The sequence below is a fragment of the Drosophila pseudoobscura genome, chromosome X, assembly GCF_009870125.1.
Source record: "Drosophila pseudoobscura strain MV-25-SWS-2005 chromosome X, UCI_Dpse_MV25, whole genome shotgun sequence".
In the NCBI taxonomy this organism is placed as follows: Eukaryota; Metazoa; Arthropoda; class Insecta; order Diptera; family Drosophilidae; genus Drosophila; species Drosophila pseudoobscura.
The window spans coordinates 29,750,029-29,768,289 of NC_046683.1; the positions used below are offsets into that span (position 1 = coordinate 29,750,029).

The 18,261-nt window shown below is 44.4% G+C and overlaps 1 protein-coding gene across 1 annotated transcript in view; it reads right to left on the bottom strand.

Moving 5' to 3' along the window:
• Positions 1 to 1,708: 1,708 nt before the first annotated feature.
• LOC117184691 (uncharacterized) overlaps positions 1,709 to 18,261 on the bottom strand; it is a 30,329-nt gene continuing 13,776 nt past the window's right edge. The window contains exon 3 of the transcript XR_004470115.1: positions 1,709 to 2,003. The gene's annotated coding sequence lies outside the window, so the exon portion shown is untranslated. The remainder of the gene's footprint in view (positions 2,004 to 18,261) is intronic.

Here is an 18,261-nt window from a genome sequence, read left to right on the forward strand (position 1 = left end):
CTAACTCGGCAAGCTCTTCCTTGGTGAGAAAGCGATCCATGGCCTTTAGTTGACGCGCGATGGACTCGGCCTTGTGCTTGTAGAAATCTACATCACTCGGCACTGCTGCGTTCGCGACATTGGTAGGCTCAGGTGCTGCCATGTTGAGGTTTTAAAAGAGTCACTCAGCACGACCGAAAAAGACATCCTGTATACGTATAAACGTGGGAACCGAAAGCAAAGGGATTACAGCTAATGCCTTTAGCTGTGCGGCTGTGCGAGCTGTCCGATTCCGCTTTGTACTCCGCTTGTGTGTATTAGTGAGTTTGCTGCACTGCCTACGCACTGCAATGACCGAATTGTTGCAACAGAGAAATTAATAGCCAGCAATGCGTGTATGTATGTAGGTGTATGTAAGTATGTTTTAGCACCGAATTGTGCTTAAACGCCGAAAATTTGCTAAGGCTAACGAATGTCGATCGCGAATGATTATTAATTGACACTGCAACTCAGAGATCACGTCGGGGTCACCAAATTTTATGTGGAGATAATGTTTTTTATCCCCAATCGGCCGACTAATTATTTCGAATTAAATAAAACTCGGCGCAGAAATAAAATTACGATATGTTCTTTAATGCATGACATCCAAATTGCAAGTGTGGCTTGCCTGCCCTTTATATTGCCGCTCCGATCGCTAAGCGCAGCTTCGCTCGGCTGACGTCGGTAGGCATAGGTAGGCATAGGTGCTATATGGCAAGCAACTAATCGGCTGGGTTCTGCTCCGAACACAGAGGTAATTACCAAAACTGAGGTAATTACTATAGTAACAATAACCAAAATAATTACAGAGGCAATTATAGAGGCCAAAATAGAGGAAATTCTAGAGGCCATGGCAATTCAAACAGAGGCCAAAGCAATGCCAACAATGTAAATGTACTGAAGGTAGTTCGGAAAACCAATAGACCCCTTAAGATAATGAAATTGTGCGATAGTATACAACATCAATCTTAGTTCAGGAATATTTATTGAAATTTTAGAATAGTTTTTCTAAAGAACAATACCGAAATTTTGGGTGACTGCAATTCTTTTATTTTAATACGACGAAAGAAAAGGGGTGCGTGCGTTCGATTTCAGGGATTTTTCTCGACTCTTTTCATATATTAAAACAATTTCTTCTATGCCTACCTTACCTACGGTGGCAAAGCGGGGCGAATTCGCCAAGAGCGAGAGAACGAGCTTTTATTGCGCTCCCGCTTTGCCCTAGCCTAACTTACACTAGACTTTATGAAATACTATCCTAATAACAATTATTATAATTCAAATGGCGCTACACCGGCCCCGTTCTCGTCCTTAGCTCGACCACTCTGACCCTTCCGTCCTGCCCGGCGGTTGTTCCGACCACCCTTCCGAGGAGCCACTGTTGAGGGGGCAGGTTGTCCACGGCGACGATTACTAGGTCGCCTTCCTTTATGTTGGGCTCCTCCTGCTGCCACTTGCATCTGATTTGTAATCCCAGCACATACTCCCGGGACCATCGCTGCCAGAACATTTGCCTGGCTGACGAGACAAGCCGCCATCGCTTTAAGCAGCTCAGACCCTCCTGGTCCGGGGTCCTGGGTGCTGGGGGTGCGATGAGCGGCCCGCCTGTCAGCAGGTGCCCGGGAGTCAGCGCGTCTCCGTCGCTTGGGTCTGGGCTTAGGGGTCCTAGCGGGCGCGAGTTGAGTACCGCCTCGATCCCGACCAGCACGGTCTCCAGCTCCTCTGCTGTGAGGAGAGCGCTTCCGACTGCCCGTAGGAGTAGGCCCTTGGCAGACTTCACACCGGCCTCCCAAAGTCCGCCCATGTGCGGTGCTCGAGGCGGTATGAAGGCAAACTCGCACACGCTTCTTGACGCAAATTCGCGTATCGCGTCCGCCTCCGCCTCTATCTTCCTCCGCAGTTCGCTGAAGTGGCGACTTGCTCCGACGAAATTTGTCGCGTTGTCGCAGTTCACGCGTTGCGGACATCCTCGACGACCGACGAACCTTTGGAATGCCAAAAAGAAGGAGTTAGTCTTCAAATCGGAGACAATTTCTAAATGATTCGCCTTGGACGCAAAACAGACAAATAACGCTATGTAGGACTTATAAGGGGGCCTTCCACGAATTTTCAGAGTCGTATGGACTGGGCCACAAAAATCAACGCCACATACTGAAAATGGGCGGAGAGCACGGAGCCGGTCTGCGGGTAAGTTGCCCATCATTTGGGTCTGGAGTAGCGGCTTGCATTTAAAGCAACGAATACACGACCTAACTGTCGCCCTGCAGACCGCCTGAGCATTCACTATCCAAATGCGCTGTCTAAGGATACTCACGAGTGCTCGTTAGAGCTCGTTAGATGCAGATAGCGAACGTATGTCTGCACAAACTGCGAGCGTTTTGTCAATAACAAAGGAAACTTGGCATTATATGACATAGGAGCGTTAACTAGTCGCCCCCCAACTCGCAACAACGAAAAAGAGCACCATGTCCCAGCCTCTTCATGGATGAAGGGATTCAAGCGCTGAAGACTGGGGCCTAACTTGGTGCCTTTACGAACCCTTTCAATATCTTCTTGAGACTCATTTTTCTGTGTTATTTCGACTATTTTTAGAAACGCCTCGTCGTATTCTACGGATGACGGAATTTTTCCAAAGTTGAGACTTTTGTCTTTGCATTTTCGGATGAAGCGGAACACGAAAACGAACACTCTTAGCAGTTTGAGGTGTGACGAGTATCCCTCGATTACATCCACTAAGTAATTTGGCTTGGCCGCGACGGTCAGTCCGACCGATTTCTTCCGACTTTCAATCTGTATCTCTTCTTCGGAAAGCTCGAAGTGTGGATTTCTGGGCCAGCTCTCTTCTTCAAACTTTAAGAACTCTGGTCCATCAAACCAGATCGACTGCACGATTTCCTCTACGTCACAACCTCTCGAAACTATGTCTGCTGGGTGCTGTTTTGTTGGCACATGCCGCCACGTAGCTTCACTTGACCACTCTTGAATCTCCGCTACTCGGTTCGCAACGAATGTTGACAACGACGAAGGGTGGGATCTGATCCAATGAAGAGTAACTTCTGAATCTGACCAGAATATCATTTTATCAATTGGAACCTTGGGCAGTGATTTGATTCGGTGACAAAGGTCTGCTAGAAGGTGAGCGGCACATAACTTAAGCCTTGGGAGCGTTTTCGTCTTGAGTGGCGCTACTTTCGACTTTGCAGTCAACAAGGAGACCTTGAAACCTTCTGCAGTCTTTCTACGGATATAGACGCAGGCTCCATAAGCTCTCATGGATGCGTCGGCAAAGGCATGTACTTGAATCGGTGACATGGGATCAGTATGCACAAATCGAGGTATGGTAATCATCTCCAACTGACCCAAGGATTCTTTTAATAAGTTCCATGCTGTTTCCAAGTTCATTGGAATTGACTCATCCCAATCTAGCTTGTTGAGCCAAAGCTCCTGCAGTAGGATCTTTCCCTTAATTACTAAAGGACTTAACAAGCCAAGGGGGTCAAACAGCTTTGATGTCACCGATAAGATGTTCCGTTTTGTCGCTCGGAGATCCATAACTGACGTGTCAATTTGGAACTTAAAGACGTCTTCGTGTGGCAGCCACGATATTCCTAACGCCTTAGTTGACTCTGAGTCCGAGATCGTTATCGGTTTAACTGTGCTCTCGGATGCGGTGACCTCAGGTGAGTTCGAAAACCATTTAGTCAATTCAAACCCAGCGGTTTGAAGAATCTGAGCCACATCAGACTTAATTGTCTTTAGCTCCTCTACGCAACCAGCACCAGTCAACATGTCATCGACATAGAAGTCGGAGCCGATAACTTCAGCAGCTTTAGGGAATGGGAGTTTTGCAGACTCACTCAACCTCTTCAAACACCGAATTGCCAAAAATGGGGCTGGTCCAGTCCCATATGTTACGGTGTTGAGCTGGTATATTCTCAAGGACTCAGACGGGTCTCTTCTCCACACTATGAGCTGGAATTGTCTATCCGCATCAGCGACCCAGACTTGGCGATACATCTTCTTAACATCGGCTGTCAAGGCGTACCTGTGTAGTCTGAATCGGAGCAATGTCGAATACAGCTCATCCTGTATCGTAGGACCGACCATCAATATGTCGTTCAAGGCCACCTGAGAGGACGTTTTACAAGACGCATCGAAAACGACGCGGAGCTTGGTCGACGTGCTTTGAGGCCTCAACACACACTGATGTGGAATGAAATAATGTGGAGTTTTGGGGATTGTGTTGTCTGTGGTAGACATGTGACCCAAGGAGAGGTACTCTTCCATGAACTCCAAGTACATTCTCTGCAACTCGGGGTCACGAGACAATATTTTTTCAAGCGATAAAAACCGCCGTTTAGCCACTTCAAAAGAGTTGCCTAAGATACTGGGATCTGATTTGAACGGCAGTCTTACTTCAAACCGACCTGAAGGCACGACCTGAGTAGTCCTTCTATAATGCTCTTCACATAACTTGTGTTCAGGAGATAAAGACTTTTTAGAAGACGGCAATTCTTCCAGTGACCAAAACTTTTGTAATGTATTGTCGATGTGGATCACTGACTCTTCTCGACAACTCAAACAATTCCTAGCTTCTTGGGTGGCAGTCACCTTTGGAGTGTATCTGCCCGACACAATCCAGCCGAGAAGCGTTTTCTGCAGAGTTGGATAGTCAGGACCTTGTCGAATCTGACCAACAGATAGAAGTTCGAAAAATGTTTCTGCACCTATCAACATATCTATCTTCTGTGGCTTGAAGAAATATGGGTCTGCAAGTGGTAAGTTCTTCGGGATTTTCCAGTCACTCACGTTAAGTGTCTGATCAGGGTGATACCCCGAAATGGAATTTAGAATCCAGAAATAAACCGAAAACTCACTACCAGTAATTCGCGACTTCACCACCGTGTGTATCTTTTTCTTGACTTGTGAATTGGATTCACCAATACCAAGCAAGTTGATACACGACTCCTCCCTACGGATCTGTAAGCGCTGTGCTAGTCCTCAGTTATAAAATTGGTTTGAGACCCCGAGTCAAGCAGAGCTCGGGCCAAAACATGTTCACCATTATTTGTTCGGACGCTTACGATCGACGTAGCCAGAATAACTCTATCCATAGCTGTCGCATGGAGAGCATGCGAAGTGGAAGGTTGATTCTGATTGGGAGGAGGAGAAGAATTCTCTGGGGGTGATGGTAACGCTAGACTTTTATTCGCCACTGTGTACCTATGCAATAAGGTATGGTGTGAGCAGCCACACACTCGACACTTCTTAGCTTTGCATCGTACTACAGAGTGGCCTGGCTGCAGACAATTGATGCACAAGGATGCAGTTTTTGCGAATTCGAACCTTTGCATTACTGCTAGCCGACCAAATGGACTGCAATCTGTCAACAAATGGCCTTTCGCATTGCAGTAGCTGCATTGTTGATTTTTAGTATTCGCGGTGGAACACGTGAATGAGCTCCGATTATGCGGCTTGCTTGGCACAGCTTTCTGCTCCTGCTTTGGTTTGTCCGAATTTTCGGCCGAAAGATGCTGATGTCTGCGATTAAGCAACCTTTCACAGTCCGTCCAAAGTGGCAGTTTGTCATAATCGAGCTGTTCTTCCCATTTCTCTTTGGTCACCGGATCGACTCTGCTCAAGACGAGATGAATAATCATCGCATTCAAGATCTTTTTATCATCGCCTATCGACAACAACGAACCATATATGGATGAGGCGGTATCGATAAGGTTCCTTAAGGACGATGCTGATTGCTGGGTCATTTTGGGAAGATTAAATAGGGCATCAATGTGATTTTTAAAGATCAGACAATCATTATCGTAGACCCGTTTTAAGCTAGCCATTGCTTTCTCGTAGTTGGTCTCGGTTACTTGGAAAGCCCTAACTGTTCCCAACGCTTCACCGGAGAGACACGAAAGCAAATGGTTGAACTTTTCGATAATTGGAATGCTTTGGTCATTATGAACTAGAGTCTCAAATAAACCTATGAAGTTTTTAAAGTCCGAAAAGTTGCCGCTGAACTGCGGCAGAGCTAACTTCGGAAGGCGAGCACGAGTTGGGCCACCATAAGCTGGTACTGCCGGTATTGTCTCATCAGCTGTCTTTAATGCGCAAATGAGAGACATTAATTTTGCCTTTGTGACAATTGAGAGTTCTTCCAACTCGACTCCAAATTCATCGTCAATGTCTATATCTTCAATCTTCTCTTGAAGTTCGCGTGCCGTGTCAATGCTACGCATCAGCGTTTCGAGTCTGCACTCGAGCTCCGTCAATACCAGCGGAATATCCCCCGCTTCTAAACGGTCCGCTAATAAACGTATGCCTTTGACACGGCAACTGCGCTTTTTCTTCAGCTCTTCAAGGACGATATTGTTGGCTTTTGAGGTCATATTGATTCTCAATACAAGCAACTGAAGGCGAAAGATCGTTTCTAATAATCGTATTTAATGCCGAGGCACTCAATGAAATAATGGGTAATTGTACCCAAACGAGGTGAAAAACCAATATACCCGAAAAATTTAGGGTATAGCGTCGCTTGGCTGGCGCGTACACGAAAACCACACAAGAATACCAACGAACTGCACTGGTGACAAGCGAAAACGAAAAATTTCACCGCTGCAGTTCTGAAGAATTAATGTTGTGTATGCATACGTACGACAACGATCGACGCTAAATTGATTTGCGAGGCACGACTTTGTCTTAATTGATAGTTGGATCCTACTGACACCAAACGAATATACCCGACGAAAACAGGGTAGCGCGTCACTTGGTGTTTGGTTTGGATTAAGCGCGCCAAACAAAGATCAACGATAAGCAACGGTGAAGAGCGAAAGCGAGACGAAAAAATTCACCGCTGCAGCTGCGTATTGGTATGCGTGCTTGGCCAACGACCCAACTATACATATATTTGACACAACGAAAACGAGAAAGGGGAAAGGGGCGACAGCGATTGCAGTTAAAATGAGTTATGTATATGTGTAGTTATTGCGTCCAAGAGGGTTAGATGTACATATGTATGTATATATGTATTAATATATATGCTCAACTCTAACTACAGCATGCAATCTAGCTCTACTATGTCATACGTATGTGCCAAGAATTGAAAGCGAGGTGCAATTGTTTCAGCACAAGACAATAATTGCGAGTTTTTTAATCTTTTCGTCTTCACTCGAGCTTTCAATTTTTTGCACAAATACCTCTTGGGAAGATAGGAAATTCCAGGTGCTGTACTCTCCTCTTGTATATATGTATGTAGCTGCAGACAGGGTATTGCACGACCGACGCGGTGATTTTTAGTTTGGTTTGTTTGATTATTTGCACACACGTCGCGGTCAATTTGGCAATTGGCTGCCGCACATATGCATGTACATGTATGTATGTATGTACAATAGATTTTGGCTATTTATCTTTTCTTCACTGTGTCACTGTCACTTTTTGCCTTTCCACTTGAATTAATATGTACGTTTAAATTGCGAGTCCACCCGGGGGCGCCATGAAATTTTAGAATAGTTTTACTAAATAACGATACCGAAACAACTTGAGTGACTGCAATTTTGTATTTTAATACGACAAAAGAAAAGGGGTGCGTGCGTTCGATTTCAGGGATTTTTCTCGACTTCTTTCCATATATTAAAACAATTTCTTCTATGCCTACCTTACCTACGGTGGCAAAGCGGGGCGAATTCGCCAAGAGCGAGAGAACGTGCTTTTATTGCGCTCCCGCTTTGCCCTAGCCTAACTTACACTAGACTTCATGAAATACTATCCTAATAACAAATTATTATTATTCAAATGGCGCTACATTTATAAAGCTTAAAGGTTTGAAAACAGGTAATAAATTTACCTTATTAATAGATACTGGTGCAGACATTTCAATACTAAAAGAAAATGTCGATATTTTTGATAATGTTAATTTCTTGGACGTTGACACGCAATGACTGCATCTTTCAAGAGGCGATGCAGTTACTGCAACGTCAAGTGCTCCGTGTGAAACCAGCAGAAGGCTGTTACGCGCGGATCCCAGGCAAAACGCAGCCCTCCTCCCGCCCAACCGACCGAGGGGCGCTGCCGCATGACGCACGGTGCATAGCCGTACCGAACGCGAACATGCAAGAAGGATAGCTATTAGACTAACATTCGAGGAAAATTAGTTTCTAAACTTACTAAGAAACTAAGCATTCAATCAAAATACAAATACCACTACAATACTTACTAGAAAGGTGTGTAAGGATTAGTAATTTAATAAGTGGTGGCTATAATATGGTAGAGGGAATTATAATCCGAGCATAAGACCCTAATCGGTTCATGCAAGGAATAATTCGATCTACAAAGTGGAACAACGGTACAAAATTTCTAGTCAGTCTAATAGGAATCGTGAAGTTTATGCGGCTCAACAGATCAGGGCTGTCTATGTCACCCCTGATCAAGTTGTGCATAAATATCACACCAAGAATTTTTCTACGGTTAACTAAGGATGGGAGGTTTACTAATAATAGTCTACTAGAGTAAGATGTGAGTCTTACACCCGCATCCCAGTTAAGGCCCCGCAGAGCAAAGATTAAAAAGTTTTTCTGTACTGATTCTATACGGTCCTGGTGTACTTTGTACTGAGGGCACCATACACAGGAGCCGTATTCTAAGATCGGACGAACAAGCGAGGTATAGAGTCTTTGTTATATAGGGGTCGTCCAATTCCTTTGACCACCTCTTTATAAACCCAAGCACGCCCATGGCCTTATTTATCATGGTAAATGTTAACATATCAACCAAAATATTAGGAATCGGCGAAGGTTCAATTTTTTTAAAAATTTTTAGCATTCGTAGAATTATCTACAAGAAAGTATATAATCCCACACGATTATCATTTGGTTGAACAAAACATTCCAATCCCTAGCGATGGTATAATATGTATATACTTCATTAAAAAATTCAATTTCCTATTAGAATGTACACATACTAGTGACACTCTAATACTACGGCCAAACAATCTTAACTTCCCAATAAACATACCTATTGAGAAATGAGCCTCGTAGTTTTAATTCAATGTTCATGTATATTGCGATTGACCTATTTACACGCTCATGATTGTAGTACACCGCCTAAGTTACTATTTTTACGCGCATAGCTGTGTTGTTGTTTACTCGGGTCCAGAACATAGCTGTAATGTTCTCACACGCATGGCCAGACCCGCAGCTGCACACGCACACAGCGATGCGTTCCGTTGTTTGCATTGAGACCGTCGCGTCGAGTCTTATCGCGTGATCTCCCAATTCCCTTTTGCTCGACTTCTTTTCGCGGAGTTGATGCAGTAGAAACTTCTAGACGATGCCGCCCGCACGCTTACCTTGTACCGCAGTAGAAACTTCTAGACGAAGCCGCCCGCACGCTTACCTTGTACCGCAGTAGAAACTTCTAGACGAAGCCGCCCGCACGCTTACCTTGTACCGCAGTAGAAATTTCTAGACGAAACCGCCCGCACGCATACTTTGTACCGCCGCAGAATCGAACCCCCCGCTGTTCTTGTAATATAATTGTACTATAACCACCAATATTAAATAATCAATAAAACTAAATAAGCTCAAGATATAAACGATTATACAGTCCACTAATTCATAACCATAGCAAATTTTGGTCGTTCGAGCCGTTAACCGCTGTTTGCCATGAAGGTCCTGGTGCATCGTCTAATTCAGCAACGTGGTGCCTGCAAATCCCAATTAACTCGCGTGGCTGCGGAGGCTCAAGAGTTTGTACAGACATGTACTTCTGTGCAAACATTAGAGCACAAGTTGGACCGACTTGTTGCACCTATCAACCGCTTTATGGAGCTGTCTGAAGAGCTGGTCCAATATAATGATGAAGATGAATACGTGGATCAGGATTTGGACATCCCCGAATATGAGAAAAGGTTCTTTAGTGCGCATAGTATTTTCACTGAAGCCATACGTGACCGGAGCAGTCACGATAATGTGCACGACAACTCAAATCTACTGCTATCGAACACTGTGGAACGCTTGTTTGAGGGACAAACTCAACTTCTGGAGAGGATTCGAGACTCATCGGGAACCACAGAGCTGCAGTTCGAGAAAATACCCATTCCGACGTTTTCGGGCAGATACGAGGATTGGTGTCAGTTTAGTGACTTGTTCTTAGGCTCAGTCGACAAAAAGGGTAGTCTGTCCAAGTGCCAAAAGTTTCATTATTTGAAATCCTATCTGGATGGTGAAGCGTTGTTTCTGATAAAACATATTCCCGTATCGGATGCCAATTACCAGGACGCATGGGAGAGGCTCGAAAATCGCTATAACAAGAAGTCACTGATTACTCGTTCGTTCATTCAAAACTTTCTTTCGTTGCCAACCGCAAAGGGTTCAAACATCGCCGAGTTGCGTAAAATAGTCGACACCGCCGACGAAAGTATACGTGGTCTACATGCGCTGAGCTGCGACAGCCGCGATGTGTGGCTGATCCATATCTTGCTCTCAAAGCTAGACCCGGAATGCAAGGAAGCTTGGGACACCTCCCACCTCAGTGAATCGTGCAAGGAAAATGTGACCATAAATGACCTGTTCGGCTTTGTCTTCGCCCGTTGCGATGCACTTGAGTCTTGTCAAGATCCAAAGCTAATCCAGGATACACACACGTGCCAAATACGTCTGCTCGTGATTGTGTATATTGTCACGAGAAACACAGTCTTTATGCGTGCGCTCAATTCAAGGCTCTGAATGTTGTGGACCGCCGAAAGTTCGCAAGGGATGGTAATTTGTGCTTCAATTGTCTAAGCCGATCTCATCAAGTCAAGGAGTGTAATTCGACAAACACGTGCCGTCTGTGTAAGCTGAGGCACCACACTCTTGTTCATCCAGAGGACATACGCTCTGTCACGGCTTCCGCTGAGGTCAATACATCCGCTGACTCTCCCGTCCGCTCGTCCAGTTTCCCTGCTGATGCTGACCCTGCCGTGGTCAGCCATCACACATTGGAGAGGAAATTCGTGGCCAAGAGTCAGGCCATATTGCCAACGATTTTGGCCACTATAGTCGACTCCTGGGGCAACGAGACCACCTGCAGGATACTGTTGGATACTGGTTCAACTATAACGATGGTCGCCGAATCATTTATTCAACGAATTGGATTGCCGCGCACCCATGCTCGTATACCAGTGGTTGGTCTAGGCGCAAATCCTGCTGGGGTTACTAGAGGTCGCGCCACATTCACGCTGCTCTCCCGCACAAGCTCGGCCTCAGTGGTGGTAACAGGTCTGATTATGAACACTTTAACCTCCTCGATTCCAGCCCAGAGGATCGAGTCTAACACACCGATGTGGAAAAGAATTCGTGATCTACCCTTAGCGGACCCTACATTTGGTAAACCAGGCGAAATCGACGTGATTTTAGGAGCTGATCAGCTTTGGAACCTTTACACTGGACAACGCAAAGAGTTTGGTTCTGACTATCCTATTGCACTTCATACTAATTTTGGTTGGGTCATTACAGGCAGCTACCATCTCAGTAGTGATGCTCACAACCACGCACTAGTACATCACGCTCACGATGATCTGGACACTTTGGTTTGATCGTTCATGGACATGGAACGAGTTCAACCAAGTGACGCTACCATTGATGCTAGTAATCACGCTGAGCAACACTTCGTTCATACGCACGCCCACAGAAACGATGGCGTGTACATCATCCAATACCCGTTCAAGGAATCTGCCCCTCCGATGTGGTCCACAATGCCACAAGCACTACGCCGCTTTTCTTCTCTCGAGCGGAAATTTCGAAAATTTCCTGCGCTCAAACAACAGTTTGTAGCTGAAGTTCATTTACTGGAAAGCTGTCGCATACCTCGCTACCTATCCTCGCCACTTCAAGCAACGGAGCTGCATGGATTCGCCGATGCTTCATCTCATTCATACGCCGCTGTCATCTACAGTCGCGAGAGATTCAATAATGACTACGCTGTAACACTGATCGCCGCAAAAACCCGGGTGGCACCCATCAAACCTATCTCCATTCCACGGCTCGAATTGCTTGCTGGTTAAGCAAGCTCTAACTATTCCTATTTCCAGTACTTCGTGTTGGTCAGACTCCGAAATTGTACTACATTGGCTCCCATCACCCCCACGGACTTGGAACACTTATGTTTGTAATCGCACTGCTGAGATTCTAGAAGCTTGCCCTCTTAGCTGCTGGCAACACATTCGCACTGAGGACAGTCCCGCGGACTGTGCATCACGCGGACTTCTACCAAAGGATCTGGTAGAACATAAACTGTGGTGGAATGGACCACCGTGGCTTTCCCAATCACATCGCACTTGGCCACCTGCTAAGGCCAAGTTCGCACTGTCGACTGAGGACGCTGAGCGGATGAAAGTAAAGGTCAAGCCTCAAGTTAATCTACACATTTCCAATGAAGAAAATGATCTTAACTGTATGATCAACAAAGCTTCGTCCTGGTCACGTCTCTTGCGGACACTTAGCTATTGCTTTCGTTTCGTACATCGACTTCGTTGCAAGGACCGCCTGTCATCATTTTTATCGTCATGGGAGCTTCAATATGCCCGCTCTAGGGTAATCAAACATGTCCAGATGGAGTTCTTCCAAGTGGAGTACAGACAGCTGAGCACTGGACAAGCCCTTTCTCAAAAATCCAAGTTGATTCACTACACTCCATTTGTTGACGACCAAGGGATTCTGCGCGTAGGAGGACGCATTGGAAATTCGAGGACAACCTATGATGCAAAACATCCCATACTTCTTCCAAAGGAATCACCAGTTGCTGTTTTAATAGCTAGACACCAGCACGTCACATCGTTACACGCTGGAGTCGAATTTATGTTTCACACGTTGAGACAGAAGTATTGGATCCTGGGAGCCCGTAATATATTCCGCAAAATTGTATTCAACTGCAAGATATGCTTCCTCCAGCGCAAAGGAACGAGCACACAACTCATGGCTGATCTTCCGGCCTTTCGCGTTCAGCCCACCCGCTGCTTTCTACATTCTGGATTGGATTACGCTGGACCAGTTACCATCAAGACGTCAGCAGGTCGGACGCCGAAGTTTGGCAAAGCTTAGTTTGCCATCTTTGTTTGTCTGTCCACCAAAGCAATTCATCTCGAGCTCGTCAGTGATTTGACGACCACTGCATTTATCGCCGCTTTCAAGCGGTTTTGGTCTCGACGTGGCCCTATATCCGACTTGTACTCGGACAACGGCACAACATTCCAGGGAGCCAGAAAGGAACTAACGGAGATGCAACGGATGGCTGTATCCGTTGCCAAGTCAAGACGAGGAAATTGCTAATTTTCTGTCGAGTCAGGACATCAACTGGCACTTCATTCCGCCGTCTGCCCCGCATTTTGGAGGTGTTTGGGAAGCAGGCGTACGATCTATCAAACTCCACCTTCGCCGAGTAATTGGTAGCAGTGCGTTGACTTTCGAGGAATATTCAACAATTTTAACTCAGATTGAAGGGTTACTCAACTCTCGCCCACTGTGCACGCCCAGCGATCACAGCTTGGATCCCCTTACCCCCGTTCATTTTCTTACAGGTCAACCTCACATGTCGGTGCCGGAGCCGTCCTTGTTAGACGTCAACATTAACAGACTGCAGCGTTGGAGACAACTGCAAGCCAAGGTTCAAGGATTCTGGAAACGTTGGAATCTGGAATACCTTACTTGCTTGCAACCTCGCACGAAATGGCAGCAGGAGTCCAAAGACATAACCGTGGACAATCTTGTGGTACTGAAGGAGCCAAATCAACCGCCTAGCAAGTGGCTGCTTGGGCGAATCACCGAAGTTCAGGAAGGAGTGTACAAGAGACCTATTACCAAACTTGCTGTACTTCCCTTGTTCTGAACAGTCGTTCAGGGGGGCCGGTATGTTGAGAAATGAGCCTCGTAGTTTTAATTCAATGTTCATGTATATTGCGATTGACCTATTTACACGCTCATGATTTTAGTACACCGCCTAAGTAACTATTTTTACTGTAATGTTCCCATACGCATGGCCAGACCCGCAGCTGCACACGCACACAGCGATGCGTTCCGTTGTTTGCATTGAGACCGTCGCGTCGAGTCGTATCGCGTGATATTCCAATTCCCTTTTGCTCAACTTCTTTTCGCGGAGTTGATGCAGTAGAAACTTCTAGACGAAGCCGCCCGCGCGCATACTTTGTACCGCCGCAGAATCGAACCACCCGCTGTTCTTGTAATATAATTGTACTATAACCCCCAATATTATATAATCAATAAAACTAAATAAGCTCAAGATATAACCGATTATACAGTCCACTAATTCATAACCAATACCTTTCACACATACATGTGATAATAATGCCGCAATTCTTCCAGCACGCGCTGAAGTTGTCCGACAAATTAAACTAGCGTCAACAGAACATACTGTTCTAATCCCAAATCAATAAATTGAGGACGGAATATTCATTGGAAAAACAATTTCTGTTCGATTGTTGAATACAACAAATTCAACCAAAATCCTAAATATTAATAAAATAATAACCGAAATGCTAAGTGACTATGATATAGTCCAAGAAATTAGCAATGATAGACACGAAGATGTCATGAAAAAGCTAACTAAAAACTTTCCGCCACTATTTAAAACAAAACGAGGGGGAACGTTGTGAGTTGCTGCGGACACCGCAACTCTACGGTTATACCCGATACTAAGTCAGTATGGCTCTCCTCCGGCAGACGCCGCTAATATTAAGCGACACGACAAAGAGTGCGTGCGAGAGAGACAGAAAATCAGTCTGAGCGTGACGTCGGGCGCTGCGTAGCCACTGCAAATTGATTTGTTCCTTTTGGCTATAAAAATGATCTGATCTGATCCAGATTCAGCAATCTAATAGATATGGTCATTATCTATGATTCTGCGTTTTTAGTTTTCTCAAATCTGCAATATTGTGGATGCAACAGATTTTCGTCTTTTGTGGGGGCGGAAGGGGGTGGGGCGAAATTTTGAGATATACGTTTTATAGTGAGATCTAACAGGAGTGCGGATACTAAATTTGGTTACTCTAGCTTTAATAGTCTCTGAGATTTGTGAATATCCCCAGATTTGCATCCTTTGCGGGGGCGGAAGGGGGTGGGGCGAAATTCTGAGATATACGTTTTATAGTGACATCTTAAAGGAGTGTGTGTACCAAATTTGGTTACTCTAGGCTTAATAGTCTCTGAGATTTGTGGTTGCCTCAGATTTTCGTCCTTTGCGGGGGCAGAAGGGGGTGTGGCGAAATTTGGACAGGAAACGGTCAAGGTCCGATATCACAGGAGTGTGGATACCAAATTTGGTTGCTCTGGCTTTTATAGGTTCTGAGATCCTTGAACTCATATTTTGCAATTGGCAAAACCGACCATGAAACCTGTGTGTTAGAGTGAGACAGAGCGAGAAAGAGTGAAATTGTTTTCGTGATTCTGGCTGTAATAATTATACGATCTGGTTCAGATTTTGCACTCTAGAAGATATAGTCATCTTCTACGATTCTGCGTTTTTAGTTTTCTCGTATCGTCGAAATTGTGGATGCCACAGATTTTCGCCCTTTGTGGGGGCGGAAGTGGGCGGGGCAAAGTTTTGAAATATTTTTGGAGCAGTGACATATCACAGAAGTCTGGATCCAAAACATCGTTGCTCTAGCTCTTATAGTCTTTGAGCATTAGGCGCTGAAGGGGACGGACAGACGGACAGACGGACGGACGGACAGACGGACAGACAGACATGGCTCAATCGACTCGGCTATTGATGCTGATCAAGAATATATATACTTTATGGGGTCGGAAACGATTCCTTCTGGACGTTACACACATCCACTTTTACCACAAATCTAATATACCCCAATACTCATTTTGAGTATCGGGTATAAAAAACTAAGAGATTTATGCACACAGTATAGACAGACATATTCAGTCTTGAAATAAACAGGTAGAAGACCTCATTCTGGACAATATAGTAGAACCATCAGTTTCTGAGTACAATAGTCCAATCCTACTTGTACCCAAAAAAGATCTCCCAGGATCTGAAAATAAGAGATGGCGTTTAGTCATTGACTATCGTCAAATAAACAAAAAATTATTGTCCGATAAATTTCCACTTCCAAGAATAGATGATATTCTTGATCAGTTGGGTAGAGCCAAATATTTTTCATGTCTAGACTTAATGTCTGGATTTCATCAAATAGAGCTGAAGCAACACTCTAGAGATTTAACGTCCTTTTCAACGAGCAATGGGTCGTACCAATTCACTAGACTACCTTATGGTCTTAAAATAGCGCCAAATTCCTTTCAAAGAATGATGACAATTGCTTTTTCTGGACTTAATACTTCACAAGCATTCTTGTATATGGATGACTTAATAGTCATCGGTTGTTCCGAAAATCACATGATCAAAAACATAACAGACGTTTTTTATTTGTGTAGGAAAAACAACCTTAAGCTGCATCCAGAAAAATGCGCTTTCTTCATGCACGAAGTGACTTTTCTAGGCCACAAGAATCAAGGCCTTTTGCCCGATGATAAAAAATATTACGTCATCGAAAAATATCCAGTCCCTACAGACGCAGATAGCGCTAGAAGATTCGTTGCATTTTGCAATTACTATAGACGTTTCATCAAAAATTTCACCGACTATTCACGGCAAATAACTCGATTATGTAAAAAGAATGTCACCTTTCAATTGACTGATGAATGCCAAAATGCATTCGATTACTTAAAAAAGGCTTTAATTAAACCCACATTATTGAAATATCCAGATTTTAATAAAGAATTTTGCATAATTATAGAGGCAAGTAAGCACGCATGTGGAGCTGTTCTAACACAAAAATATGGAGATAAACATCTCCCAGTTGCATATGCTTCACGCTCATTCACCAAAGGTGAAAGCAACAAAACTACTACAGAACAAAAGTTAGCATCAATTCACTGGGCAATTACGCATTACAGACCATATATTTATGGAAAACATTTTACAGTAAAGACAGACCACTAACTTATTTTTTTCAATGACAAATCCAAGTTCAAAACTAACCAGAAAGAGATTAGATCTAGAAGAATATGATTTCACAGTCGAAAATCTCAAGGGTAAAGACAATTTCGTTGCAGACAGTAATCAAGGATTACAATATCCGATCTAACAGACATGCACAACAAAGTCCTGAAAGTCACTACCAGGCAACAAAATAGACAGAAAAAATCGTGCGCAGGAAATGTACAAGAAGATTTGCCTATACAAACTCTTGACAACGCTTCTAAGCCCAACGTATATGAAGTCATTTGTAATGACGAAGTACGAAAAGTAGTGGCCTTGCACATATAAAATCAGATATGTTTTTTGAAACATGGAAGAAAAGTTGTAGTAAGAATTGATGTTAGCGATCTGTATACCAATGGAACCCTTGACTTAGGTCAGTTCATCCAAAGGCTTGAAATGCAAGCCGGTATACTTGCGATCAGCCAGCTCAAAATGGCACCATGCGAAAAGATCTTTGATTAAGTTCAATTGAATCTTTTAAGAACATGGGAACATGGTGATTAAAATCATTACGAGTAGCGCTACTCAACCCGGTGACCGAAATAGAAAATGAAAAAGATCAAGAAGCGATACTGTCTAAATTTCACGACGATCCAACTCAAGGAGGTCATACGAGGGTTGCTATTTATATTTCGGGAATGGGCAATACCAAAGACTATACAATACCAAGATGTTGCATGAGGAACAAATTCTTTTTCAATTTTCGTTTGAAGCTTCATGGTACGGGCGCGCGGGGCTATTACTTCAATTCTCTTTTACGCTAGCTTCGCCTCCGAAATGCTACTCGGCTTCGTCAATGCCTCGGTCAGCGTCGAGTCGGTGTGTCTCGAGAGAAAGAATACAAAAACAAAATATGAATCGTCTGCGTGCCGAAACCGTAGGGCAGCGTGGTCGCTGATGTCTTTGGCGCGGCACAGTGGGGCGGAAATAGTAAAAAAAAATTGTATGAGTGCTTTAGATAAATTTAATGTACGCATCTATTAGCGAATTTTCCAATCGAATTTTCAAGATAGTTTTAGTTTAGAAGATATAAGCACTCAAAGTTGAACATTTTTTCAGTGTGCAAATATTTATTGAACTCATATTCACTAACAAATTTAGCAAGCTGAGACGGCCAAAGGTCCCACTGTGCCGCTCCAAAGACATCGGCGATCCGCGACCACCGCTTCGACGGTGCTGAGGCTCGAGAGTCCAGAA